The sequence below is a fragment of the Pan troglodytes genome, chromosome 22, assembly GCF_028858775.2.
Source record: "Pan troglodytes isolate AG18354 chromosome 22, NHGRI_mPanTro3-v2.0_pri, whole genome shotgun sequence".
Classification (NCBI taxonomy): domain Eukaryota; kingdom Metazoa; phylum Chordata; class Mammalia; order Primates; family Hominidae; genus Pan; species Pan troglodytes.
In genome coordinates this window covers 2,515,243-2,542,799 of record NC_072420.2, presented here as the reverse complement: position 1 = coordinate 2,542,799, position 27,557 = coordinate 2,515,243, and the positions used below count along the sequence as shown (strand labels likewise).

Below are 27,557 nucleotides of genomic sequence, written 5' to 3'. Positions count from 1 at the left end.
CATTGCAAGGTACAATGTGAACTGTAAATAGTAGAGAGATGGGGTTTCACCATGTTGACCAGGCTAGTCTTGAACTCATGTCCTCAGGTGATCCACCTGCTTCGGCTACCCAAATTGCTGGGATTACAGGCGTAAGCCAATATACTCGGCCTGAGAATTCTTATTTCTAACAAAGTACAAATCCATAGGGCACATGACAACTGCAATGTCCATCTACAGTAAATACAGTTTGATGAATAAAATGAAAGGCAATTGACCTAAGGTGAAAAAAAAAACAAAAAACAATCAAAGCATGGGTACTATGTGTCATCTGTAAGAGCATTTGGTTAAGAATAACAAACAAACCAGTTTTATCGTTTTAATAGCCGAAATTGGCAAAATTTTTAGTTTTTCTTTCATAGGAATGCTCTTTGCAAGAAAAAATTTTCATATAGTGAGAGCAAAAATGGCAACCATTTGCAAGTAAATGTCTTATGAAATTAAGTAGCAGATATCAAGCTCATGAACTTCAGATAGTTACCCCTAACTCAATCATTTACATAGCAAGTGCAGATAATTTTCATAGCTCCCTATTAAATTTATATTTGAATGCCCTTACAAATTGTGACTGTTTTTAAATAAAGTTGACCAACTAAAATTTTGTATATGACATATGATAAATTCCCCTTCAAGTCACCTTACATTTACTTAATTTTATTAGGCAGTGTCTGTCTACCACCCAATAATACTTGAGGATTCTCCCTCCATTTGCACAGGCATCATACTTGGGGAAACAGGGATTCACAAGACCCAGGCTGTTCCCTACATATGTTTCCTCCTCCGACATCAGTTCATCAGTCAATCAAGTCATGTGAGAGTGGAGGCCTTGTATTCCCTATTATTCTTGGGCACTCTCCTCCAAGGAGGGAAAGGCCAGGAGGTCCTTTTAGAGGATGCACTCTGAGAGCCCGGGCTCCCTAAGGTATGAGAGTTCTAACCAGCAGGTGTAGACTTTTCAGGAGTGAGGAATGAGGCAGGCATTCCAAACCGGTACCTTCATTACCTTTTGTTTCATCTCAAGACAATTCTGAGGGGCTGTTTTGGAGCGTGTCTGGAAGGTGAACGTTGAAGAAGAGTGTGGGCTTTGATATGACTCAGTTGAGATCTTTCATGGGGAGGCAGGAATTCAATGCCCAGAATCTGGGCTGGTGTCTTTGAGGTCAGTAGGTTGCATCTTTTTATCCAAGTCCGTTGTTACTAGGTTGGAGGCTGGAGATTCTAAATGGCTTCCAGACTGCCTCTCTGATTCTCTTTGGGAGATGTGGTCTGAAAGACAATGTCAGTATTTTTGGGAAATTCTAGAAAGTCTGCTTGGAAACGTGGGAAGAGCTCTTGCCTAGTGCCTAAATGCTCCATTTGCAGCTCTAGCCAAGTAGATACTTGGTAGGTATAGAGCCGGGTTTGCATTTATATCAGCAAAACCTATGTCAGAGTTGAAGAAGTAGTCAGGAAAAAGTGTCTTGGTCACAGGCCGGGGAACGTCTTAAAAGCAAACTTCTAGCCTGCTGACTCTTGGCAATGAGTGTTGGATCCTGGCTAAAGTGCCTTGAATGCAGCATGAGTCCAATCCATGAATCCAACTTCTCATGGAGAAATGTTAATATTTTTTCTGTTTGAATCAATCAGGGTGAAACTACCATGCTATTGGTTTGCTTACTTTTTATTATTTCATATAAAATCTAAGACAAAATACATTAAATGCTTATTGACATATGTATTTATTCTTCACTGGGCTGATAATATCTGCCTAATTTTAAACTTTCTTCCATTTTGTAGGTTTCAACTTATTTTATTGTAAGATATTGTTAAATCTAATACAGGCATTGTCACTTTTACATATAATTTTATTTTATTTCATATATTTCCTATTGGCTTTTTACATTTAAATTATGGACCACTTCATCATATAAAAAGCTTCAATTATATTTAAACAGTAAGTCTTTGGATTTTTTTGTCTTGTAATTTCCATATTACATAATAATGAGATAAACATTAATGTTTTCAGGGTACTTTAAATTTTAGATAATTACTCATTGTATTCATGTGAAATTTGTTTTTACTGCATGTGTGGGTTGGAGGACTGTTTTCACTTCTGATTCATCTTTACTCTTATCTCATCAGAGCTCATACCTCTTGTAGTTGGGGGATTGCAGTTTATAATTCCGATAAATGGGGCAAATTCAATAATAACATAATACAGATGAGTTTGAATGCAGGACATGTCTTCAAAGCATACACAACATGGGCCAACATATGTATAACAATAATAATTTATAAGTTACAGTTTGTATGGAAAGTAAAAGTACAGAAAATTTGTTAAAGGAAATTAAAATGGAGATCATGTCTCAATAATCTCAGAGCAGACAAAATTAGTTAGGTCTCATAAGTGATCTCAACCTTGCTTGATTTGCAAATACAAACAAAACTTAAATTATTTCTTGTAGCTGCATATTTAAAAAAGAGAAATGAAGCTCAACCAATCAGAAGTAGCCAACAACCTTATATAAATAGAAACTGTCCAACAAGGTAAACAGACAAACACAAAACAATAAAAAAAGTTGTGCTACCACCAATCAAATGATTTCTTTGTTTCTACATTTTTCAAATAAATACTTGCTTCTCACACTGTCAATGAAGCACTCAATATCTTTCCGTCTGATATTTTATAATTTATCAATTGCTCTTACTCAAATAAACACTTTGCAATTTCATTGTGTCTCAAATTACTTTTTAGCAGAATAAACTAGGAATAAATATTACAAAAGTGTCTACGGAATATGGAAAAACCACAGAAAGTTTATGAAATATATGAATGTAGACATAAGCAAATAGACAATTTGTATTATATTCTTAGGCAGAAAAACTCAATATTATCAACATCAATTGTCCTTAAAGTTATTTATAAATTCAATTTTGTTCCTATACAGGTAACATTAAATATTGCAAGTACACGTTACTATAAAATATTATATAGATGAAAACGCAAACAAGAATAGACAAGAAAACTCTGAAAAAAAAAAAAAAAAAAACACTGGCAAGCCCTGTGTAAAATCTTGATTGATTAAAAAACTCATGGATCACTGAAACTAAAAATTCAGAAATAAACCAAAGTGCCTAAGAAAGTGTCATAGTGCATCTTGGCTGTTATAACAAAATACCTTAGACTGGGTAAAGGATAAATAAGAGAAATGTATTTTTCACAGTTATGGAGTCTGGAAAGTGCAAGATCAAGGCAGCAGCAAATTTAGTATATGGTGAGAGCCCTATTCCCCATAGATGGTACCATCTCGCACACGGGACAAGGGCATTCCCTTTAACTTCCTTTGAAAGAGCACTGATTCCATTCATGAAGATGAAGAACTCTTGGCTTCACCACTTTCCCAAAGGCCTCACGCCTAAAATTATACACATATGAATTTGAAAGGGGACATAAACTTTCAGGCCATAGCAATAAAAAGTACATGGGTGATGGCATCATTTATACATGAGGTGTAAAAATGTGATGTTCTTATCACAAAGGAAATAAATGATTTATTCTTCATGGCATATATCAAAATAAAGGTCCAATGAAAATATTTTTTATAAAGATAAATCTATATGGCAAAAAATTAAGTGTTGATAAGTTTAACCCTACAGGTTGCATCAGGATTTTCAAGGTTTCCAGGGATGAGCAAGGCCCTGGACTTTCCTCCTGTGACATTTTCCTGGAAATTGCTCATGCTATTATTCAATTTGAAAGTAGATAATATTGTTTGTTTCTCTTCCAATATTTACTAAATTCAAAATAATATAGGGCTCTTTACTCATAATTCTCAAACAATCATTCAGTCAGTGGGGCTCTGCTGAAGAAGAACACAGACACATCCACACACGTATAATGTTCCTCAAATAGAGGACTTCTCCTTGTGCTGGAGCCACCTATGATGCACTCGATCAGAGGCTTTCCCAGGATAGCATTTCTCTGCAGCCCTACCACAGACTTAACCCTGAAAATCCCACTCAGAAGGCGACGGATGTACACCCACCCTAGCATTCTAATCTAATGGATCCTCTCTTAACAGTCCCTTCCAGGGATCTGGGATCTTTCCTGGATTCGTCGGCCACACACAGCTAGGCTCAAAAATTTGGACAGAAACTTTGATCCTCATTGGCCGTCCTGCCCTGTCCTACCAGCTTCTCTAGAAGTATGCTTCTCTAATTGCTCCTGAGAGACACTATCTAAGGGTATCAACCTGTGCCAATATAATTGATCTCATAAAGTGAGAAGGGAAATAGGCAAGAGTCCAGCTAGCCTAGAAGCAGTGTCTAGGGTTCCTTACCTGATTTATGTCTCTGATTTACCTAAATATTGACAAATACAGATTCACCTCTAAGCAGTAGAAAAACAGAAGGAGAAATCCCAGTTCATAGAGGAAGAAGAAAATGCAATCAATGCTGTCTAGAGTCCCGCTTAAGCTCAGCCACAGGGTACTAAGTCTCTTCAGGAAAAAGCAATTGTTGTCCATCATCTGAAAAACTGTGGCCTGGAACTATGGGCACCGAGAGTGCACACTGCCCACTAGAGTTCCATGCCTACATCACGGAGAGATAGAATAGTCTCAAGGGATTCTTAAGAGTAATGTGGGGGCAAAAGGAGATGAATCCACAGCCTCTGTCTTACCGTCTGATCTAACTAATATATTTCCAGACCTTTCTGTGGGCTGCACCAGGGGTTGTTCAGAAAGAAAAAAAGTTGTTAATGTCCCACCGTTTCCCGTAGCTTCCGAGGTCTGTGTTGTTCATACCCCAGGTTCCAGGTTGTTCTCCCACTACTTCCACAGAATCAGTGTGTCTCATTCCGGTACCTATAATCTCATCTTTATTCTAGTCGCCCTCTACTTTTTTCTAGACACTTTATCTACTAGAGCCAGGTAAAATAGAGACAAGGATATTTACATAAAACTTAGCTGGAACTAAGTTGGAGTCCCATAACTGCTACTAGGCTGAGATGCAACTCAGAGGATACAAAAGCCAGGCTTGCCTAGAATTGCAGTTATGGGAAAGAAAGTCACATTTCACCCAGGAATTATTAGCACGAAATTCCAAGTTTGTGAAATAGATTCCTAGATCCCCCAAACATTTCATCCTTATCTTGGAGGCAATCAGGAAGAGAAAATAAACCATACCTAATCAACACATTATCTAACCAACATGTGTGGAAAAGGAGGGAACATCATAGAGTTGGCTTGTTTTAGTACGTGTGGTGAAAAATGCCACGAAGTCAGAGCTCAGTTGGTCTCAAAAGCCTAAAAGATGGCACAGATTAGCTTCAAGGGACACATGGTATGGATGGAGTCGGCATACTGTTATGCTGAAGATGTCAAGAGTGGTGACTGATATCTCAAGAAGTGGGCCAAAAGTCCACTTCTGGTTATTCTGCTAGGTATGGTGTAGGAATTTTTCAACCATGAGACAAATAGGCCAACTTTCACCAGCAACCCCAAGTCTGGCTTGCAGTATTAGACTCTGCGTTAGACACAGATTTAGGTTCAATCTGCAGCTTGATTGTTGTCACTCTCTAGAAAACAAACCCTTACCATGGACTTCTAGATGAGTGATCCAGTTAGATCAGCATCTGAGATTGCTTCCGGTTTGCAACCCAAAAGACATTCAGACAGTCTACAGTTTCCATTGTAGATAACCAAACAGATAGAATATGTGCAATTACCACAAACCCTGAGTTCTGACCTTTGAGAGGAGCAACCACTCATTTCAGGTTCTGTATGACTGGCACAGATTAAACAGCCACAGCGGCACAGTGGACATCATGAGGTTTCACCTTCCCTGACTCATCTATGAACCAGGACCAGTCATATAGGAAATGCTCAGTAAATTGGGGGCCCCACAGAGACAGCAGCTTTGCTTCAGAGGATAGAAGGAGGCATAAAATCTCTAGCAGTTGGGGATGCTCTAGCCCTCTATGGGTGAAACTGAGTTTGGCAGGAGTTCTGCAGCAGGCTCTTAGCTGACTTTCAAATCAGTGTAACCAGTAGTGTGTCACTGAGTCCAAAAGCCCAAAGAACACCTCTGGGAGGAGGCTAGTCCTTTACTGGAGGCTCCAAATGCCAAAATCAAGATTTTCTTGACCTCAGGATGAATTGATCAATGCAAGTCTCCCCAAATATTTTCACTAAACCTTAATTGGAAAGTAAGACTCCAGATTTTTTAACTCTCACTAAACATAAATATCTGATTTTCTCACCTGAGATCTATGTATGTGTGTTGGAGCATGCCTTTACCAATCAGCATAAAGTTACAACTCTCCTTGTGCCTCTACTTTCTACTTGTGCAGAGTTTAAAATGCAGAGGTGAGCGCTTAGGGTTTTCTGGGTCTTTTGCTAAGCATGTACCTGATCCTGAGCATCCCCAATTCCCCATTTCCTTCTTGATCCCAAAGACTGTTATCACAGTCCTAATTCCCAGCAGCTTTTCCTCCTGGAGCTTTTTGACATGATTATTCTTAGAGCCAACTGATATCCTTTGTTCCTGGTAGACTGCGTAGCTCATTTCCATTTAAATGCTTTTACAAATATTAAACTATTGATTTAAGATTTATCTGTTTTTTAAATTAAGTAATGCTGCTCTTAGCCTTCCACAGGACTTGAGGGTTATAAAAAAAAAGGAAGAAAATAATTATTTTATACCAATAGTATGAAAAAGAGACTGGGAATGACTACGTTAATAGCAGACAAAATAGACTTAAAAACTTAAAAGAGACAATAAGACATTATATAGTCATAGATTGTCCATTTGGCAGGAAGATAGAAATAGTTTAAACCCATACCTAATAATAAAACATTTAGATATAGAAAGCATAAGTTGACAGAATTAAAGGGGCAAAAAGGCGGTTCTAAAATAATAGTTGAAGATGTTAATACTCCACTCTGAGTAATGAATAGAAAAATGAGATAGATGATAAATTAGGAAATAGAGGACTTGACTAACTCAATGAACCAAATTGATCTAACAGATATATACAATATACTCCATCCAACAAAAGAGACTATACACTTTTCTCAAATGCACATGGGGAATTCCCCACGATGGGCTGTATAGTAGATCTCAAATTAAATCAATAACAGAAGAAACGTTAGAAAGTTTACAAAACTGTATAAATTAAACAACATACCCTTAAACAACAAATAAGTAAAAGAAGAAATCACAGAGGAAGTAGGAACATACTTACAGAGGAAGAAAAATGAAAACAAAACACATCAAAAGTTAAGGGAAACAGCAAAAAGAATGCTAAGATGTAAAGTTTGCAGCTAAAATACGTTTAAAAAGAACAAAGATTTCAAATAAATAATAACTTTATCACCTAGTAAATTAGAAAAATAACACCAAATTAGATGCAAAGCAAAGACAAAGAAGAAAATATTAAAGCTTTTAGCAGAGATAAATGCAATGGAGATTATACAAACCACAGAATTCCAAAAAACCAAAAGTTCATTCTCACTTCTTCAAAAAATTAACAATTGGCAAACTTTCAGCTACATGCAAAAAAAATTAACAGCATATTCACATACTAAAATGAGAAATGAAAGTGGGACATTGCTACTAATTCAAAGAATTAAAATATTTTAAAAAGTGTACTGTGAACTATGATAGGATGATAAATTGGAAAACCTAGATAAAGTGGGCAGATTCCTGGGTATACAAGACTTGATTACAAAGAAATACAAAATCTGAATAGATACAAAACTACTAAGGAAATGGAATCAGTAATTAAAAGCCTCTTCATAAAGAAAAGCCCTTATTTTGTTGGCTTCACTAGTGATTTAGATCAAGCATTTATAGAACAAAAATCCTTTCCAAAGTCCACCAAAAGCCTGAAGAGAGCAGTTCCAAACTTATTCCATGAAGCCACCATTAGCTCATACCGAAGCCAGACAGAGATACTACAAAAACCCATAGACTAATATGCGTTATGAACACGGATGCAAAACTAGTCAGCAACAACCTAGCTAACTACATTCAGCAGCATACTAGCAAGATTACAACCCATGACCAAGGGGAGTTTATTATTGGAATGAAAGGAAGTTTCAGCATATGGGTGGTTTCAGTGCAGTGGTGTTTACAAATAATTGATCACAACCAGTATAGATTTCTTTATTCTTTTTCCAGTCTCACTGGTTCACTTAGCTAGCCTTTCTTAACAAAAGTTTAAGCATATGAAAATTAATCAATGCATATTCCACATTGTCAAAATTTTTAAAAAGTATTCTCTCATTAATACAGATAACGTATTTTACAAAATTCAAAATATTTTATAATAAAAACAATAAATTAGGAATAAAAGGAAACCAGCATTGTAAAATTCACATATAAAAACCCACAGCAAACAACATATTCCAGAGGAATAGATCAAAAGTATTTCCTCTAAGCTCAGAAGACAGAGTGAATATCTGCTCTTGCCAGCCACTTTTATTCAACACTGTATTAGAAGTTTCATTCAGAGAAATTAAAAAAGACAATGAAATAAACTGCATCAAAGTGTGTACAGAAAATATATTCTTATATTTGGAAAATCTTTAAGATTCCACACAAAAAATATTACAACTAATAAATTCAGCTGAGTAGTAGCATACATAATCAACACACAAAAACAAACTGCATTTTATGTAGTAACATGAATAATCTGAGAAGAAAACTCTGAAAACAATTCAATTTACAATAGTATCAAAAGAATAAAGTAGTTAAGAAGTAACCAAGAAGTAAAATGCCAATTACTTTTGTGTAGATATTAAAAAATCAATTTTTAAGTTTATGGGGAATCTCAAAGATCTTTAAATTGCAAAAATAATTTTGAAAAAAAATACCAAAGTTAGAGAAGTCACACTTAATGATTTCAAGACTTACTACAAAATTCCAAAATAGCATGCTACAAAGAGACTAATGGAGTAATATAGAAAGCCCATATAAATAAACCCTCATATATAAGGTCAAATGATTTTTATGGGAAATGAACTGCCTTTACAACAATTAGTGCTGGGGAAATTGGGTGCCCACATGTAAAAGAGTGAAGCTGGGCCCTTAACTTCTACTATAAGAAAAAATTAACTAACTGGATCAAAGACCTAAATGTAAGAGCTAAAACTACAAAATTCTTAGTATAAAATGTAGGTAAAACATGACATAAGGCTGGATTTGGCAGTGATTTTTTTTAACAGGACACCAAAAACGCAAGAAACAAAAGAAAAATAGATAAAGAGGAGTCTATCCAGAATATACAAAGAACAGTTCAGCAATAATAAAACAAACTACTTGTTTAAAATATGGGCAAAATACCTAAATAGATATTTCTCTAAAAATTATGTGAAGTGGCTTATAAGCCCATGAAAAGGTACTCAACAAAACCTTTTCATTTTCATTAGTAAAATGAAAATCTAACCCCAAATGACATATCACCTAATACACATCAGCATAACTAGTACCAAAAGAAAAAAAAAACAGAAAATCACAAGTGTTGGTGAGGAAGTGGAGCAGTTAGAACCCTTGTACACTGTTGGTGGAAATGTAAAATGCTGCAGCTGCTATAAAACAACACCATAGTAACGAAATAATTTACACTCAAAATCACCATATGATCCAGCAATTTCACATCTTGGTATATTGCAAAAGATGTGAAAGCGAAGACACAAAATAATACACGTACACCTAAGCTCATAGCAGCATTACTCACATCACTCAAAAGGTTTTTGAATTACCTGTGTTGTTCGAATTATCATTAATGAATAAATAGATAAAATGTGATTTATACATACAGTGGGATATTATTGAGTTATGAAAAATAAGGAAATTCTGACACATGGTACGTCATGCATGAACCTTAAGGACATTGTGCAAAGTGACATGAGCCAGTCATAAAAGGACAAATACTGTATCATTCCACTTATGAGATACTTAAAGTAGTTAAATTCTGGAAACCCACGTAGAAGAGTGGTTCCTAGGAGCTGGAGGGGGAGTAACAGGGAGCTGTTATTTAATGTGTATTGAATTTTGGTTTGGAAGTTGAAAAAAGATCCTTATGAATGGGAATAATAGTTGCAAAACAATGTGAGTGTAGTTAATTTCTCTGAGCTGAACACTTAAAATAGTTAAAATGGTTAATTTTATGTATACTTTGCCAAAATGTAAAAAATATTTTTTAAATAAACAAACTATAGCTATCTGCAATAGCAAGAATTAATATCATAAATATAAAGTTGCCTAGAAGAAAGTAGATGTAAAAGTATACATATTATATAATTTCACTTATATAAAATCCAGAAAGTGAACACAACTGAGGTTCTGGCTTCCAGTAATAATGAAGTAGACTAGTTCGTTGAATAACTATTTCACAGATAACAATAATAAAGCTTAAAAAAATACTATATTTTGCTATATAGAGAGGCACACTGTTTAGAAGACTGAATGAAGATTTTATCTATGCCACTGTGGAAGAGATAAGGATTGGGGTTTGAATCTATTCAAATTAACTCCCTCTTAAAATAATAATTTTCAAAGAAATACAACAGAATCCAGAGTCCCTGTAGTTCCTATCACACAATTTAAAAATTCATGAGATGCGTGAAGAAGCATGAAAGTGTAATCGATTCACAAGATAAAAAGCAGACAATAGAACCTATTCTCAAGATGTGCAAGATGCTGTAATCACTAGATAAGATTTGAAAGAAGCTTTGGTAAGTACGTTCATGGGGGTAAAAGAAAACAGTCTCATGACAAGTGAACAGAAGTGTAACTGTACACTTTCGTGCGTGTCCGTGTGAAGAGACTGCCAAACAGGCTGTGTGTGAGCAACATGGCTGTTTATTTCACCTGGGTGCAGGCGGGCTGAGTCCGAAAAGAGAGTCAGCGAAGGGAGATAAGGCTGGAGCCGTTTTATAGGATTTGGGTAGGTAAAGGAAAATTATAGTCAAAGGGAGTTTGTTCTCTGGTGGGCAGGAGTGGGGGTCGCAAGGTGCTCAGTGGGGGTGCTTTTTGAGCCAGGATGAGCCAGGAAAAGGACTCTCACAAGGTAATGTCATCAGTTAAGGCAAGGACCGGCCATTTACACTTCTTTTGTGGTGGAATGTCATCAGTTAAGGTGGGGCAGGGCATATTCACTTCTTTTGTGATTCTTCAGTTACTTCAGGCCATCTGGGCGTATACGTGCAAGTCACAGGGGATGCGATGGCTTGGCTTGGTCTCAGAGGCCTGACATACACTCCCAGTGTTTTGGTCACAGGGCTCTGGGACTGAGGAGGGAAATTAAAGAAAAATAAAATTAAAAAGAAAGAGAAACAAATTTTCTTGTATTGGGCTGACTTGTCCCAGAGGCATCAACAGGCACAGCCCAGAACCAGGAAAAGTCTTGATAATATTATCTAATGTGCTCTGGAGTCTCTCCCAATTTTCCCCCAACATACGGAAAAGAAAAACAAATTTCCTTTTTTTACGGAATGAGTTTATAGATTATTGTTCTCTGTAACCAGTGACTTCAAGTATTCTGTTTTATCTAAGAAGTACGATGTAAGTCATGAGAAGCCTGAGTAGGCTGAACTACAGCTGTTTGGTCACCATAGTGAGGGTTATAGGATAAGCCCATGCCCAGGGAAACCTACAAAATGGACGTGTGGGTTGCTTGGCAATGGTCATGTGCAATCCTGTCTGTCCTGCCTCTGTATCCCTGCTTTCACGCCACTGTAAGCTTGCTTCAAGCTAGCCCACCTCCTTTTGTGAAGTGTGTATAAAAGTCAGGTTCTGTCTTTGTTCCGGGCCCAGTCTTTTTGACGTGAGTTAGCTTGTCCTCAGTTTCATGCGCGTCCATGTGAAGAGACCACCAAACAGGCTTCGTGTAAGCAATAAAAGCTTTTAATCACCTGGGTGCAGTCAGGCTGAGTCCGAAAAGAGAGTCAGCAAACGTACATAGGGGTGGGGCCATTTTATAGGATTTGGGTAGGTAAAGGAAAAAGGGGGGTTGTTCTCTGGCGGGCAGGAGTGGGGGGTCACAAGGTACACAGTGGGGGAGCTTTTGAGCCAGGATGAGCCAGGAGAAGGAATTTCACAAGACAATGTCATCAGTTAAGGCAGGAACAGGCCATTTTCACTTCTTTTGTGGTGGAATGTCATCAGTTAAAACAAGAACCGGCCATCTGGATGTGTACGTGCAGGTCACAGAAGATATGATGGCTTAGCTTAGGCTCAGAGGCCTGACACTGAGTGCACTCAATAAAAATTCTCCTGTTTCAACCCGAGGTCTCTCTCATCCTCCTGAATCCCACAACAGGAGAATTCCAGCATGCACCAGGTTCACGGGACAGTGCACGGTCACTGAAGGAAAAGTGGGGCGGGGAGGGTGGTGTGCGGCTGTGAGCACCTCTTGTGCTTGCTGGGAGATGTAGTCTTATAAAGACTCCCAGCCCTTTGGTCACAGGGCTGCAGCACCGCAATTCCAGCATACACCGGAATCAGAGACAGTGCGCGCCGGCAGAGGAAGAGGTAGAGCTGTGCGTGACTCTCTGGGCTTGAAGGAAAATGTAATCTCATGAACACTCCTTAATGAACAGTGCGCCTCACTGGAGGAAAAGGCGGGGCTGTGTAGGCCTTGCTTTGCTTGCTGAGAGATGCGGTCTCATAACACTCCCAGCCCTTTGGTCACAGTGCTGCAGGACTACATTCCCATCATGCACCGGGATCAGGGATAGTGCATGTGCCTGGGCGAAGAGACAAAGTTTTGAGCGCCTCCTTTGGCTTCCTGGGAGATGTAGTTTCATAAAGACACCCAGACTTTTCATTACAGGGCAGCAGGACTACAATCCCAGTATGCACCAAGATCAAGGATAGTGCGCGTAACTGGAGAATGAGGCGGGATTGTGCACGCCTCGCTGGACTTGGTGGGATATGTATTCTCATAAACATGCCCAAACCTTTGGTCACAGGGCGGCAAGACTACAATCCCAGCATGCACCTGGCTAAGAGACAGTGCCTGTCACTGGAGGAAGAGGCGGAAGACTACAATCCCAGCCAGCACCGAGCTCAGGAAAATTGTGCGTCAGTGGAGGAAGACGCGGGGTTGTGTGCTACTCGCCAGGCTTGCTGGGAGTTGTATTCTCATAAACCCTCCCAGCCCTTTCATCACAGGGCTGAAGGACTACACTTCCAGCCCCAGCATGCACTGGACTCAGGGACAGCGCGCGTCACTGGAGGAAGAGGTAGGGCTTTGCGCTTCTAGCTGTGCTTTTTTGGGAGATGTAGTCTCATTAATGCTCCCAGCCCTTTGGTCACAGAGATCCAGGACTGCAACCCCAACATGCACCCAGCTCAGGGATAATGCGCTAGTCACTGCAGGAAGAGGCAGGGCTGTGTGCACCTCCTGGGCGTACTGGGAGATGTATCCTCATAAACACTCCCATCCCTTTGGTCATAAGGCTGCAGGACTACAATCCTAGCATGCACCCAGCTCAGTGACAGTGCGCTAGTCTAAGGAGAAAGAGGCAGGGCAGTGTGCGCCTTGCTGGGCTTCCTGGGAGATGTAGTCTCATGGCCTCTCCCTGCCCTATGGTCACAGTGCTATAAGACTACAATCCCAGCATGCACGGGGCTCACGGAGAGTCCACATCACTGCAGAAAGAGGGGCAGGTTGTGCGCACCTCGCCGCGTTTGCTGGGAGATGTTGTTTCATAAAGACTCTCAGACCTTTTGTCACAACGCTGCAGGACTACAATCCCAGGATGCATCGGGATCAAAGCAGTATGCGTCACGGAGAAAAGATGCGGAGCTGTGTGCGTCTCCCTAGGTCTTCTGGGAGATGTAGTCTCTTGGCCCTTTGGTCACAGGGCTGCAGGACTACAATGCCAGCATGCAGCGGGTTCATCGACAGTGTGTATCACTGGAGGAAGACGTGGAGCTCTGCGTGTGCCTCGCTGGGCTTGCAGGGAGATGCAGTCTCATAACTACCCCAGTCCTTTGGTCACAGGGCTGCAGCACTACAATTTCAGCATGTCTCTGGCTCAGGGAGAGTGCACTAGTCACTGGAGGAAAAGGCAGGTCTGTGCGCACCTCTCTGGGCATGCTGGGAGAGGTAGTCTCATAAACACTACCAGCCCTTTCATCACATCGCTGTAGGACTACAATTCCAGCATGCACGGGGCGCCGGGGCAGTCCGCCTCACTGGAGGAAGAGAAAGGGGTGTGAGCGCCTTGCTGGGCTTTCTGGGAGATGTTGTCTCTTTATTTCTCCCAGCCCTTTGGTCACAGGGCTTCAGGACTACAATCCCAGCATGCATCCTGCTCAGGGACAACGCGCGTCACTGTAGGAAGAGGTGGACCTGTGCTGTTCTCGCTATGCTTTTTGGGATACGTATTCTCGTAAACACTCCCAGCCCTTTGGTCACTGGACTGCATCACTACAATCCCAGCATACATCGGGATCAGGGAGAGTGCGCTAATCAGTGGAGAAAGGGGCGAGGCTCTGCACGCCTCGCTGGTCTTGCTGGGAGATGCAGTCTCATAAACAATCCCAGCCCTTTGGTCACTGGGCTGCAGCGCTACAATCCTAGCATGGACCGGGCGCAAGGAAAGTGCGCGTCACTGGAGGAAGAGGCAGGGTTGTGCACGCCTCTCTGGGCTTGGTGGGAGTTGCAGTCTCATAAACACTCCCAGACCTCTCATCACCGGGCTGCAGGACTACCATCCCATTATGCACTGGGGTCAGAGACACGGCCCGTCAGTGGAGAAAGAGGCGGGGCTGTGTGCGTCTCCCTCGGCTTGCTGGGAGATGTATTCTCATAAACACTCCCAGCCCTTTGGTCAAAGGGCTACAGGACTACAATCCCAGCATGTGCCAGTCTCTGGGGTGAGGTACAGTCCTGGAAGAAGGGGCAGAGTGGTACACGCCCCACCTAATATGCTGGGAGCTGTAGTCTGTTAACTGCTCTCAGCCTGTTTGTCGGTAGGCTTCAGAACTATAATCACAGCATGTACCGGGATCCGGGGTGCATAGCCCTGGAGGGAGGGGCAGAGCGGTGTGGACTTCCCGGTGTCCAAAGCACTGCTGAGTTCTTATGCTATGCCGACTCTTTGCCAAGGAGAATGAGTACATAGGTGGACCTAGAGGACAGGTCTGCGCTGAGCATTGAGGAGGGTATTACCCTACGTAGGCACCTTACCTTTGCCCAAATCGGGCGGGTTGTCCTCAACTGATTGGCCCTATCCTTCTCAAGTTCCTCTTTCAGCTGCACCCAGGGTTCTTTCCAGAGCATTGCGCCTTCTGCAGCCCAGGGCGCTGCCTTCTTTCCTAAACTGCTGTGGAAACTGTCCTGATGTCTGAGACACTGTCCATTGTGCCGCGGCCCTCTTTTTTCTCTAGCCAGGGCTCATGCTCAACAGCTTTTGAGAGAAATCTTCCATGTGGCCTGCTTATGAACAGCTTCAGAATTCTGTAGGGGGTGACAAGGTCTGTGCCTTCCTGGAAATGTCACTCTCAATGGCGCCTTTTTCACGAATGTGAAAGTTGAGGCATCAGGAAGGTTAATTATTGGGTTGCACAAAATCTGCTAACAGCAAAGGAGAAAACCCCATTTCCGAGGCATCGGTCTTGTGAGCCATTTTCATCAACCCATTTAAGTGGACAAGCTCCAAAATGAAACCTGAAGCTGCTGACTATTTAGGCATTTTACACTTGAAATCATCGATCTCATCTCAAGTCACGCCTGACTTGCCAGTGTCTCAGAAACACAAATGGGACCTGATCCCTCAGGAGCAGATAGTGTTCCAGCTTTGTTGGAGCGACATTTAAGACGTGGAGCACTTGGGCTCGTTTGAAACCCGCTATCTTCAGTAGGGACTTTTACTTCTAGAGAGCATGTGCATTTTGATTTTATCTGTCCTCAAACTGAACTTTTGCTCATTTTAATAGTAAAAACACATTCCTAGGTGGAGACTTAAGATGCTAATGAGACATGCAATGTATGCACAAATATGTACAGTTAGTGCACATGTGCACCCAGAAGACCACTCAAAACATGCTTACACTAACACTTCTTTCCACCTTCTTATGAATAATCGTGCAAAACCCCCAGAAGGAGGGTTTCTCCAGTAACAATTAATGCTGTCTCACTCTTATGAGCAGCCTGCCCTGGAATCTCTTTCTCAGAATGTACCGTCTGTTCTGCACTTAATTTTCAAAGTAGTCCTTTCTTTTTTTGTGTGCAATAAATTACTCTATGCTGTACTTATTTTGCTGTGTGTTTCTTGTTTAAATTCTTTTAAACTAAGAAAATAAGAATCAAGGTGTTACATCAGCCATCAACATTTCTTTTGCCATGGCCCGGAGAGAGGTCTGTCCGCTTCACTGATTTCACTTTCCCTTTACTTGCCGTGAATACTGTGCCACTTCCAGACTACCTAGTTAACTATCGCTGGTTCTTCCAGCACTGTTTCACTAAAGTTCTGGGGAAACCCTGTCCCTTCAGGCTTTATGCATTTCCCAGCTCCTTGAAATTGTTCTTCAACAGGCTTTCTTTGCTGAACAAAAGATGCACAGTCGTGTATATGCCCAGTCATAGGGTTTGAATCTGAGCATTGCAGGTGTTATAATTGGGCATCATAAATGGCAAACCACTGAATTAGGGAAAGGCTTGTCAGCCAGACATCTGCTCCCCAGCGAGCAGTGGGGGTCATCTCGGCAGGGCTGGAGATGTCCAGCGCTGGTGAGAGCTAGGACAGTGCATGGTAAATGCCTATGACCTCCTAGAGCTTCAGTTAATGGGGTTTCAAGGGGATGAGTTGGACAACTTGGTGGTTCCACTTGGCCCATGGGGCTGCCCACAGCCTCCTGGACTTTAGCACATGTTCTGTCATTTGCAGGATTCTTTCGGCACCATGGGAATCACTTCCTCTACTGTCACTGAAACACACCTGGGATGTATATTTAAAAATTGAAACAGCTTTTGGCTAAATGAAGCAAAAAAACAATTATCTTCTTTTGTAAAACTATTTAGCCTGCATACAGATTAGCTGACAAAACATGGCTGGAGAATGAGACTGTGAAATTTAACACCATCATACAGCTAGATCTTTTCTGTAGTAATCAGGGAAAATGGTCTGAAGTATCCTATATGCAAGACTTTCTGGCCCGACAACAAAACCCAGCTCTATGCAGCACCTGTGGGCTAAAGCCTAATAAGCCACAAAGCCCCTCAGAACCATTAGAAGATCATTTGTTTTATGGGCAAGGGACCCCAGACCCTACAGCCCAATTCCAGCTCCAGATAGGGGCCCTCAGAGGCCTACACCTGCTTTAGAATCCCCAGCGTCCCCACACTATCAGAGTCTTCTGTAGAATCTAAGCTTGTTTCATCTCCTCCTTATGCTCCTCTATCAGCCTTTGCCAGTTACAATAGAGACCAGTCCAGCTGCAGTTACTCACAGTGGAGCTTCACACCATGCAGGGCCAGAGAATTTGATCCACTTACAGAAAGTCTCAAATGGAGAGAGGACCATCAGAGTGCTTGTTCTCTTCTCAATAAATGATCTAATCCAACGTAAGCAACAGCTCTGATGGCTCTCAGACAACTTCAGTGCATTACTGAAGCCTTTCAGTCTCTAACTTTGACCACCGTTCAACTTCACCATCCATAAATGGACCCAATGACTGCTGCCAACTCAGCTGCACAAAACTTTTTCTTATTTGCGAAAAATAGAAAAGATTTAAAACTTTTGCTGCTTTCACCATTTTAAAGCAGAATTCTTTTGCAGCACAAAGGTCACCATAAGTTGGATCCTTGGGAATCCAGTATAAACTATCTCAGAAAATCTCAGTGTGTCCCCAACAGGGAGCAGAGGGCCTCAATAGACTTCAACAACATCTGGACTACCATGGCCACTGTAGTCCAACAAAACCAAAGAGCCTGGGATCTTCTCCCAGCCAGGCAAAGAGGAACATGTTTATATCTAAAAGAAGAATGCTGTTTTTTGAGATCAATCAGTCTGGTTTAGTCCTAGAAAATATTAATAATATCATCACCCAGGCAGACAAAATTGAATCTCTAGGAACTTCCATGGGAACATGAAAGTGATGTCCATTGCCTGCCTTGCTCTCTTTAATAGTACCAGTCATTATTATATTTTCAACTTTTACTTTTGTTCCAATTTTGTTTAAAATGTTAACTGATTTCCTGCTATCTTGCTTGTGGCAGCTCCATGTTTGCATGATGGTTTGCAAGGCTTTCAATCTTTGGCTGCCAACATCTTCCCACTGGTTCCACGAACGACATGGTTTACACCCTGTTAGATCACACAGGAAGAAACTTTAAGGCCCAGGCTAGGCAGAAGTAACACCCACTCAGCAGGAAACAGCTCCAGAAAAATTGGTCTAACCCCTCAACCTCCAATATGGTTATTGCCCTAAAATCTCTTAGGGGGAAATTGAGGCAGACTAGATAGTCCAGAAAATGACCATGATCTCGGGATACAGAAACCGTGGTGACTGTACAGCCAAAACAATAAGCCTTAGCATTGGCATTGTAATTGGGCTTATTCGAGCAAAGCTATCCTTATTAAGGACTTTCTGTTCTAGAGAGCATGTGTATTTTGATATTACCTGCCCTCAAACTTAAATTTTGCTTATTTTAATAGCAAAAAATGCACCCCCTAGCCAGGCACGGTGGCTTATACCTGTACTCCCAGCACTTTGGGAGGCTGAGGAAGATGGATCACTTCAAACTAGAAGCTTGAGACTAGACTGGCCAACATAGTGAAACCCCGTCTAAATGAAAAATACAAAAATTAGCAGGGTATGATGGTGAATGCCTGTAATCCCAGATACTCAGGAGGCAGAGGCACGAGCATGGCTTGAACTCAGGAGGCAGAGGTTGCAGTGAGCAGAGATCACACCACTGCACACCAGCTTGGGCAACACGGCGAGACTCTGTCTCAAACAAACAAACAAACAAACAGAAATACACTCCTGGGTGGAAATATAAGATGCTAACGAGACATGCAACATATGAACAAGCATGTACAGCTACTGCGCATATGCACCCAGAATACCACAGATAACATGCTTACTAGCAACTCCTCTTCCCTCCTCCTTATTAATAATAATGTAAAACTGCCATAAAGGGGTTTCTCCAGTGACAATCCACGCTGTCTCACTCTTATGAGCAGTCCGCCCTGGAATATCTCTCTCAGGGTATACTGTATTCTGCACTTAATTTTCAAATATTTTCTTTTCCAATAAATTATGCTGTACTTTTTTTCTTGGTGTCTCTTGTTTAAATTCTTAAAATCTAAGAAGACAAGAACAGAGGTATCACATCAGTTGTCAACACAGTAATAAGTCGGCCTCCTTCTTGTAAGCATGGCCCATGCAGAAAAGGAGAGTTGCATCACCTAGGTGCTGGATCCAGAGGTATGTCACAATTTATCCCATGCACAAAGTTAAGGTCATTGAGGAGAGTCGTATTAAATAGTTTCTGGGCCCAGGGATTAGTCACAACGGCTCCTGTGAGAAGAGATCAGGCAGCATAATCACATAACCGGTGTGCTGGACACAGCGATAAGCCACCTTTCATCTGCGGGCATGACCCAGGCAAGAAAGAAGAGTCACGGCATTTAGGTGCTTGCTGCAGAGGTACGTAACAATCTCTCTTATGGGCAAAGCTCAGGTAAGAGAGAAGAGTCAAATCTCCAAGGTGATTCATGTAGAAATTTGTCACAAGAGACTTTTTAGGCAGGGCCCATGCTGGATCTTCTTATCTTCCAGAAGTTAGGTACAGGGATATGTCAGAATACCCAAAATACACGGGGCTCAGTCAATAAAGAAGAGCCACATCACCCAGGTGCTGGATCTAGACATATGTCACATCTCTTTTATGGGGAAAGCTCAGGTAAAAAAGGAAGGTCACATCAAATAGTTGATAGACCCAGAGATATGTCACATTGCCTCCTGCTTGAAGTGTCTAGGCCAAAGACTCACATCACATTGGTGCTAGGCCCGTGTTCATATATAAACATTCAACCAGAGTTGAAATGGTGGCTCGTTTCTAAACCCAGCTTATAGGCAAGGGATGAGTCTCCTATCCTGACCTAGTTAATTGTAATGATGTTGACTCTCATCCTTGGGCTTAATGCTACAAGTATGATCATGGGTCCCTACGATTAGGAAGGTCTCAAAGCTGATTACAACTCTCATGCATACTGTATAGGGCCATTGGGTAGTACACAGAGAGTGCTAACTGGGCCGAGCACACAGGTGAGATTGTGACACTCATATGCACACCCAGCCAACAGTAACTATTGTCATCCTCTCACGGGAACACAGGTCAGTCTGCAGAGGAATTGAGGCTCTCATGCGCAAATCCAGTCTGGTGTTGAGATGATTATTCGTGGGCTTAGACCCAACATACAGGAGGTGTTGAATGTCATGCCTACAACTGAGACAGCTGTGGGATTGTTAATCTAATTCCTGGACCATTCTGCAGCTTCCATTGTGAAATTTCCGGTGCCTAGCACCTGAGTGACTTGATGATCTCGCATGGACCCAGCCCACAGATGGGATATTAACATATTGCTGGATCCAGCACATTGAGGGTGTAACTCTATTCTCCTTCCTTGGCACTGCCCACAGTGAGTATTTTGACATATCGCTAGACCTTACACCCAGGTGATGTGAGTCTCCTCTTCTGCCTTGGCGCTGCCCTCAGGAAGCGTTCTTATATATAGCTTGGCCTCGCATCCAGGTTATGTGACTCTCCGGCTTGTGCACTGCCCATATGGGACACTGTGTTATATTGCTGGGTCCACTACTCAGGCGATGTAACTCCCCTGCCTGGGCCCTGCCTTACAGGGGCATTGTGATATATCTCTGTGCTCATCAGCCAGGTGATGTGATTCTCTTCTCCTGCCTGGTCCCTTTACACAGAAGGGATTGTGACACGTTGCTGGGCTTAGCACCAAGTTGATGTTGATGTGAATCTTCTGCCTGGATCGAGTTCACAGAAGGCATCGTGACATACCTCTGGGTGCATCACCTATTTGATGAGACTCTCCTCTCTTACCTGAGCATTGCCCATAAGAGAGATTGTGGCATATCCCTGGGTCTAGCACTGGGATGATGTGAATTCTCCCTGCCTGGGTCATGCCCACAGAAGGAAGTGTGACTTATAACTGGGCACAGCACACGGGTGATGTGATTCTTCTGCCTGGTTCCTACATACAGGAGTCGTTGTCAAATGCCTCTGGGCCCATCATCTAGACTATGTGACTCTCTACTTCTTCCTAGGGTCTGCTCACATAAGGATTGTGACATATTACATGCCCTACATCATGTGAGATTTCTCTCACGTCTGGGCTCCGTCTTGGAGATGAATGTGACACATACCTAGGCCTAGCCCCTAGGTTCTGTAACTTCTCCTTTTTCAAAATCCTACCCACCGGGGCATTGAAACATCTCTGTGGGCACTTCACTTAGGTAATGTTACCCTGTTGCCTGGAGCCTCCCCTCTGGGGGGTATGGTGACATATTGCTGGACACAGTACCTATGTGATATTCTCTCCTTTCTTGCCTGGGCCTTGTATACATTATGTATTGTAATATATGGCTGGGTTCAATGACTAGGTGATGCAACTCTTATGCATAGACCCTACCCACAGGGATAGTATGACATTTCTTTAGCTCTGACTCTCCTCTTTTTCCTTAGCCCTGCCAAAAAGGGAGGTGGTGACATATAACTGGACCTAGCAACCAGCTAATATGAGTCTCCTCTTTTGTCTGCACCCAGCATATTTTAGGTGTTGTATCATATCCTTTGTCTCAAAACCTGCAGGATGAAAGGCTCCTGCCTGAGCCCAGCCATCTGTCAAAATTGTCATTCTCCCACACGAACATGGACCATAATTGAGGTTCTGAAACTCACACCCAGAGGCAGTCAAAAGTTGGAAAATTGGCTCTTAAAAGTGGATATTGTCCTTAAGTGGGTTTGTGACTCCCTGACCAAGATCCAAAACGCTTGTGAGGCTGTGAGTCCACTAAGATAACTCCGTTTTCAAAAGGGATTAAGGCTCTCATGGAAAAAACCCATTCCTCCATTGAGATTGTGATTTATGCACATAGATGCAACATACAGGAGGCGTTCACTCTCATACCCAGAACCGGAACTTATGTGGGATTGTTAATCTCATCCATGGACCTTCCTGCAGGTGTGATTCTGACGTACACCTCTAGCCAGCACCTGAGTGATTTGACATTTTTGCCTGGGTGTAGCCCACAGATGAGATTGTGATATATCCCTGAATCCAGCACCTAATTAATATGCTTCTATTCTCCTGTCTTGGCACTGCCCATAATGGGTATCCTGACCTAACACTGGTCCTGGCACTTTGTTATGTGACTCTGTCCTGTGCTTTGCCCACATGAGCCATTGTGACATATTGCTGGGTCCAACACCCAGGTGATGTAACTCTTGTCTAGGCTTTGCCTACAGGGGGCATTGTGACATATCTCTACACTGACCACCCAGGTGATGGGACTCACTTCTCCTGACTGCTACCTGTTCATAGCAGGGATTGTTACAAATCATTGAGGGCAGACTCTAGGTAATGTGACTGTCTTTTTACTGAGCGCTACCCACAGGAGCCATTGCAAAATATCTGTGAGCCTCTCACCTAAATGTAGTGACTCTTTGCCTGGGCTCATTTCTCAGGGGTATTGTGACATATGGCTGACCTCAGCACCGAGGTGAACTGAGTTTTTCTACTGTAGGGCTCTGACCAAAGAGAGATTACAATGTATCACCGGGCCCAGCACCTGAGCTATTTGACTCTCCGCTCTTGGCTGCGCCCTACATATATTGTGTATTGTGACATATCACTGGGTCCAACACCTAGGTAATGTGACTCACCTGCATGGGCCATTTCCCCATGGGTACTATGAAGTATCTTTTTGTTCATCACTTAGGTGATGCAACTCTCCTCTTTGCCTTGGGCCCCACATAATTTAGCTATTGTGACGTATCACTGGGCCAATCACCTAGACAATAGGAAGCTTCTGCCAAGACCCTGACTACTGGGGGCCTTGTGACATAGCTCTGCATTTATCACCTAGAAAATATGATCCCCCTCACCATTTCTGCCTGAACCATGCTCACAAGAAAAATTGTAGCATATTTCTGGGCCCAGCAAACAGGTGATGTGTTTCACCTGCCTGTGCTTAGTTCACAGGGAAAATTGTGACATATCACTGGGCCCAGAACCCAGGTGGGGTAACTCTGCTGCATGTGTCGTGCTTTCAGGAGGGAACAAGAACATATCCCTGGCAGAACACTTAGGGATGTGACTCTCTTGCCTTGTCCCTGTCCTCAGGGAAGACTGCAACATGTCCCTGACACAGACCCAGGTGATGAGACTCTCCTGCTTCTGACTACCCAAATGTGAGATTGTCACATATATTTTGGCCTAGCATGTAGGTGTGATGATGACATTCATACCTTAAACCAACCAATAGCAGAGATGCTTTCTCTCACAGCCAGGCTTAACAAAACTTGCAAAATTATGGGTCTTCTCTTACTATGAAGGTCAGAGAAAGTAAGCACTCTTGCATATCCTGTAAAGCACTCAGATGGTACAGTGACATCACAGGGCCCAGAACACAGGTGAGATTGTTTTCTCTGTATACACACCCACCAATCATCAGAATTCTCATTCCTACACAGGAACAGAGGTGATTAGGGAGGTCTAAAGCTCATACCTGAATGCAGTCCACAGTTGGAATTGTAACTATCATATGTGAACATCCAGTCACAGTTGGGATAGTGACTTATTTCTGAACCCAGTTTACAGCCAAGTAAAGATCCTCTTATCTGGATCCAGCCAGCTGGAGAGATGTTGACTCTCATACCTGGACTTATGGCCACAGGTGTGATCATAGGTTCATATCAGCATGAAGACCTCAGAGTGGATTATGTTTAATGCATACTCTACAAGGCCCACAGGAGGTACATAGTGTCCTAACAGGGCCCAGCAAACAGGTGAGATTCTAACACTCATGCACACTCTGGTGACAATAAAAGTTACCATCCTCAAAAATGGGCACAACCGGTGTGGCTCAGTGGCTCATGCCTGTAATCGCAGCACTTTGGGAAGCCGAAGCGGACAGATCACGAGATCAAGAGATCAAGACCATCCTGGCCAACATGGTGAAACCACGTCTCTCTACTATTTATGATGATGATGATGATGATGATTATTATTATTATTATTATTTTGAGACAGAGTCTTGCTCTGTCACCCAGACTGGAGTTCAGTGGCACCATCTAGGCTTACTGCAACATCCGCCTCCCGGGTTCAAACAATTCTCTTGTCTCAGCTTCCCGAGTAGCAGGGACTACAGGCTCATGCCACCATACCCAGCTAATTTTTGTATTTTTAGTGGAGACGGGGTTTCACCATATTGATTAGGCTGGTCTCAAACTCCTGACCTCAGGTGATCCCCCCACCTCGACCTCCCAAAGTGCTGGGATTACAGGCATGGGACACTGTGCCTGGCCACCCCATCTCTGCTAAAAATACAAAAATTAGCTGAGCGTGGTGGCACGTACCTGCAATCCCAGCTACTCGGGAAGCTGAGGCAAAAGAGTTGCTTGAACCCAGGAGGCAGAAGTTGCAGAGAGCCGAGATCGCCCCACTGCACTCTAGCCTGGTGATAGAGTGAAACTCCGTCTCAAGGGACCAAAAGAAGAAAGAAGGAAAGAAAGAAAGAAAGAAAGAAAGAAAGAAAGAAAGAAAGAAAGAAAGAGAAAGAAAGAGAAAGAAAGAAAGAAAGAAGAAAGAAGGAAGGAAGAAAGAAAGAAAAAAGAAAAGAAAGAAAGAAAGAAAGAAAGAAAGAGAAAATTGACTCTCATATATGGATTTTGTCCACAGGTAGGTGTGTGACTCTCAAACCAAAATTCATTACATCTGTGAGACTGTAACTCTCCTAAGGGGAGAAGTTCTTCTCAGCCAGAGAAGACTCATTTATGAATCCAGTTCACTGTTGAGATTGGGACTGGTGTACCTAGGCCAAACATACAAATTCTCATACCTGGAATCCGGACATGTGTGGAGTTGTTCATCTCATCCCTGTCGCTTTCTGCAGGTGGGATTGTGACATACATCTCTGCCCAGCTCCTGAGTGTTTTAGCTCTGTTTCCTGTGTCCAGCTCACAGATGGGATTCTGATATATCACTGAAGCCAGCACCTAAGTTATGTGACTCTTATCTCCTGCCTTGGTGCTGCCCACAGGGGACATTGGGACATATCACTTGGCCTTGCACCTAGGTAATGTATGTTTTCTGTCTTGCATTAGTGCTACTCACAGGGGTGTTGTGATGTATTGCTGGGTCCCACATCCATGTTATGTGACTCTTCTGCCGGTGCCCAGTCCACAATGGCCATTTTGACATATTGTTGCATCCAAAACCTAGATGATCTACCTCTCCTTCCTGAGCTTTGCCTAAGGGGACATTGTGAAATATCTATGAACCCATCACCCATGTGGTGTGATTTTCTTCTCCTGCCTAGTCCCTGCTTAAAGAAAGGATTGTGACGTATCACTGTACCCAGCACCTAGCTCATGTTACTCTTCTTTTGTATTTTAGGATTTGTTTGGAAGGAGATTGTGATACATTGGTGGGTCCAACTTCTCAGTGACATTACTCTGTTGACTTTGCTCTGCAAGCAGAAAGCACTGTGACACATTATTGGGCCCAAACCAAGGTGAGTCTCCTGCCTGAAGCCTGCCTACAGCAATTTGGGACATATCTCTGAGCCCATCAACTATTTGACAAGATTCTCCTGTTTTAACAAAGGCTTTGCCCATAGGAGAGATTTTGACATAATTCTGAGCCCAGAAAATAGGTGATATTTCTTTTGTTTTCTGCTTGAGCCCCACATTGTGATGTATTTCTCCTCCCAACAACTGAGGGAAGGGAAAGTCCTGCCTGGGTCTTGCCTACAGGGAGCCTTGTGAAATCTTTCTGCGTTTATCACCTTAAATATGTGACCCTCATCTTCTGCGTGGCCATGTTTACAGAAGGGAGAATGGGTTATTCCTAGACCCAGCACACAGGTCATGTGATTCTGCATCCTGGTGTCTCCAGAGGGGTCATTTTGACATATCTCTAGACTCATCAACTAGATAATGTGATGCTCCTCTTCCCCCTGAAACCTATCCATAGTGGAGATTGTGAAATACAGCCTGGCACAGCACCTACATGATGGTACTCTCTTCTCACACTTGGGTGCTGCCCACAGGGGTGATTGAGACTTATAGCTGGGTACAGTCTTCAGATGATGTAACTCTCCTCTATTTTTGGGCCCACACACACAGGGCACTACCGTATAGCTCTGCTCCTCAGACCTAGGTGATGTGACTCTCCTGTCTGTTACCTCCTCTTAGAGGGAATTGTGATATATTGCTGGGCCCAGAAAGGAGGTGATGTGGCCTTTTCTCTTGCCTGGGCCCTGCATACATGGTGTAAAGTAACATATATCTGGGTTGAACACATAGGTGATGTGACTCTTCTGCATAGGTCTTGCCAACAGGGGTATTATGACATACTCTTCTATTCATTGCCTAGGCGATGTGACTCTCCACTCCTACCTGGGCCCTTCCAAAAGAGGGGATTGTGACATATCACTGACCCTACCACCAAGGTGATGTGACTGTTCTCTTTTGCCTGGGTTTGCATATTTTGGGTATTGTGACATATCCCTGGGCCCAACACTTACGGAATAAAAGGTTTATTCCTCTACCTTACGCGCAGTGAAGCTTGTGACATATTTCTGCATTCATCACCAAGAAGATTTGACACTTCTGCCTGCATCCTGACCACAGAGAGGATTGTGACATATTGCTAGATCCAGCATGCAGGTGATGTGTCTCTGCTGCCTGGTTCCTAATGTGAGGAGTGGATTGCAACATACCGATGCCTGAACATTCAGGTAATGTGACTGTTGCCTGGTCCCTGTCCTCAGGGAAGCCACATATCACTGGCCCAGCGTCCAACTGATTTTACTCTCCTGCTCTCTTCCTATATGCAGGTGTAATTGTGACATATATCTTGGAACACAACACACAGGTGCAATGATGACATTCATATGTCAAACCAGCCAATAGAAGAGATATTGCTTCTCCTAGCTACACTTAGGGAAATGAAAAAAAGCCCTGGGTCTCCTCGCTAAAATCATCCACTCTCTCACATATTACAGAAAGTCCTCGGGTGGTAGAGAGTCTTATCACAGGGCCCAGCACACAGGTGAAATTTATTACTCCTATGCGCACCCTGCACCCTCCTGACCATTATGATTTTCACCCTCACATATAAACAGAACCCACTGGTGAGGTCCTGAATTTCACACATGAATGCAGTTTACAGTTGGAATTGCGAATCTCATATGTAAAGATCTGGCCACAGTTGGAATGGGAACTTCGTTATAAACCCAGCGCATAGAAAGGTGAT

General features: G+C 42.5%; 1 long non-coding RNA gene across 2 annotated transcripts in view; it reads left to right on the top strand.

Moving 5' to 3' along the window:
- The window catches only part of LOC107972548 (uncharacterized), a 79,495-nt gene that overhangs the window by 43,624 nt on the left and 8,314 nt on the right, over positions 1–27,557 (top strand). For both annotated transcript variants that reach the window (XR_010154483.1, XR_010154481.1), the window contains exons 3-4: positions 25,192–25,374; positions 25,695–25,812. This is a non-coding gene — a long non-coding RNA (uncharacterized LOC107972548). The remainder of the gene's footprint in view (positions 1–25,191; positions 25,375–25,694; positions 25,813–27,557) is intronic.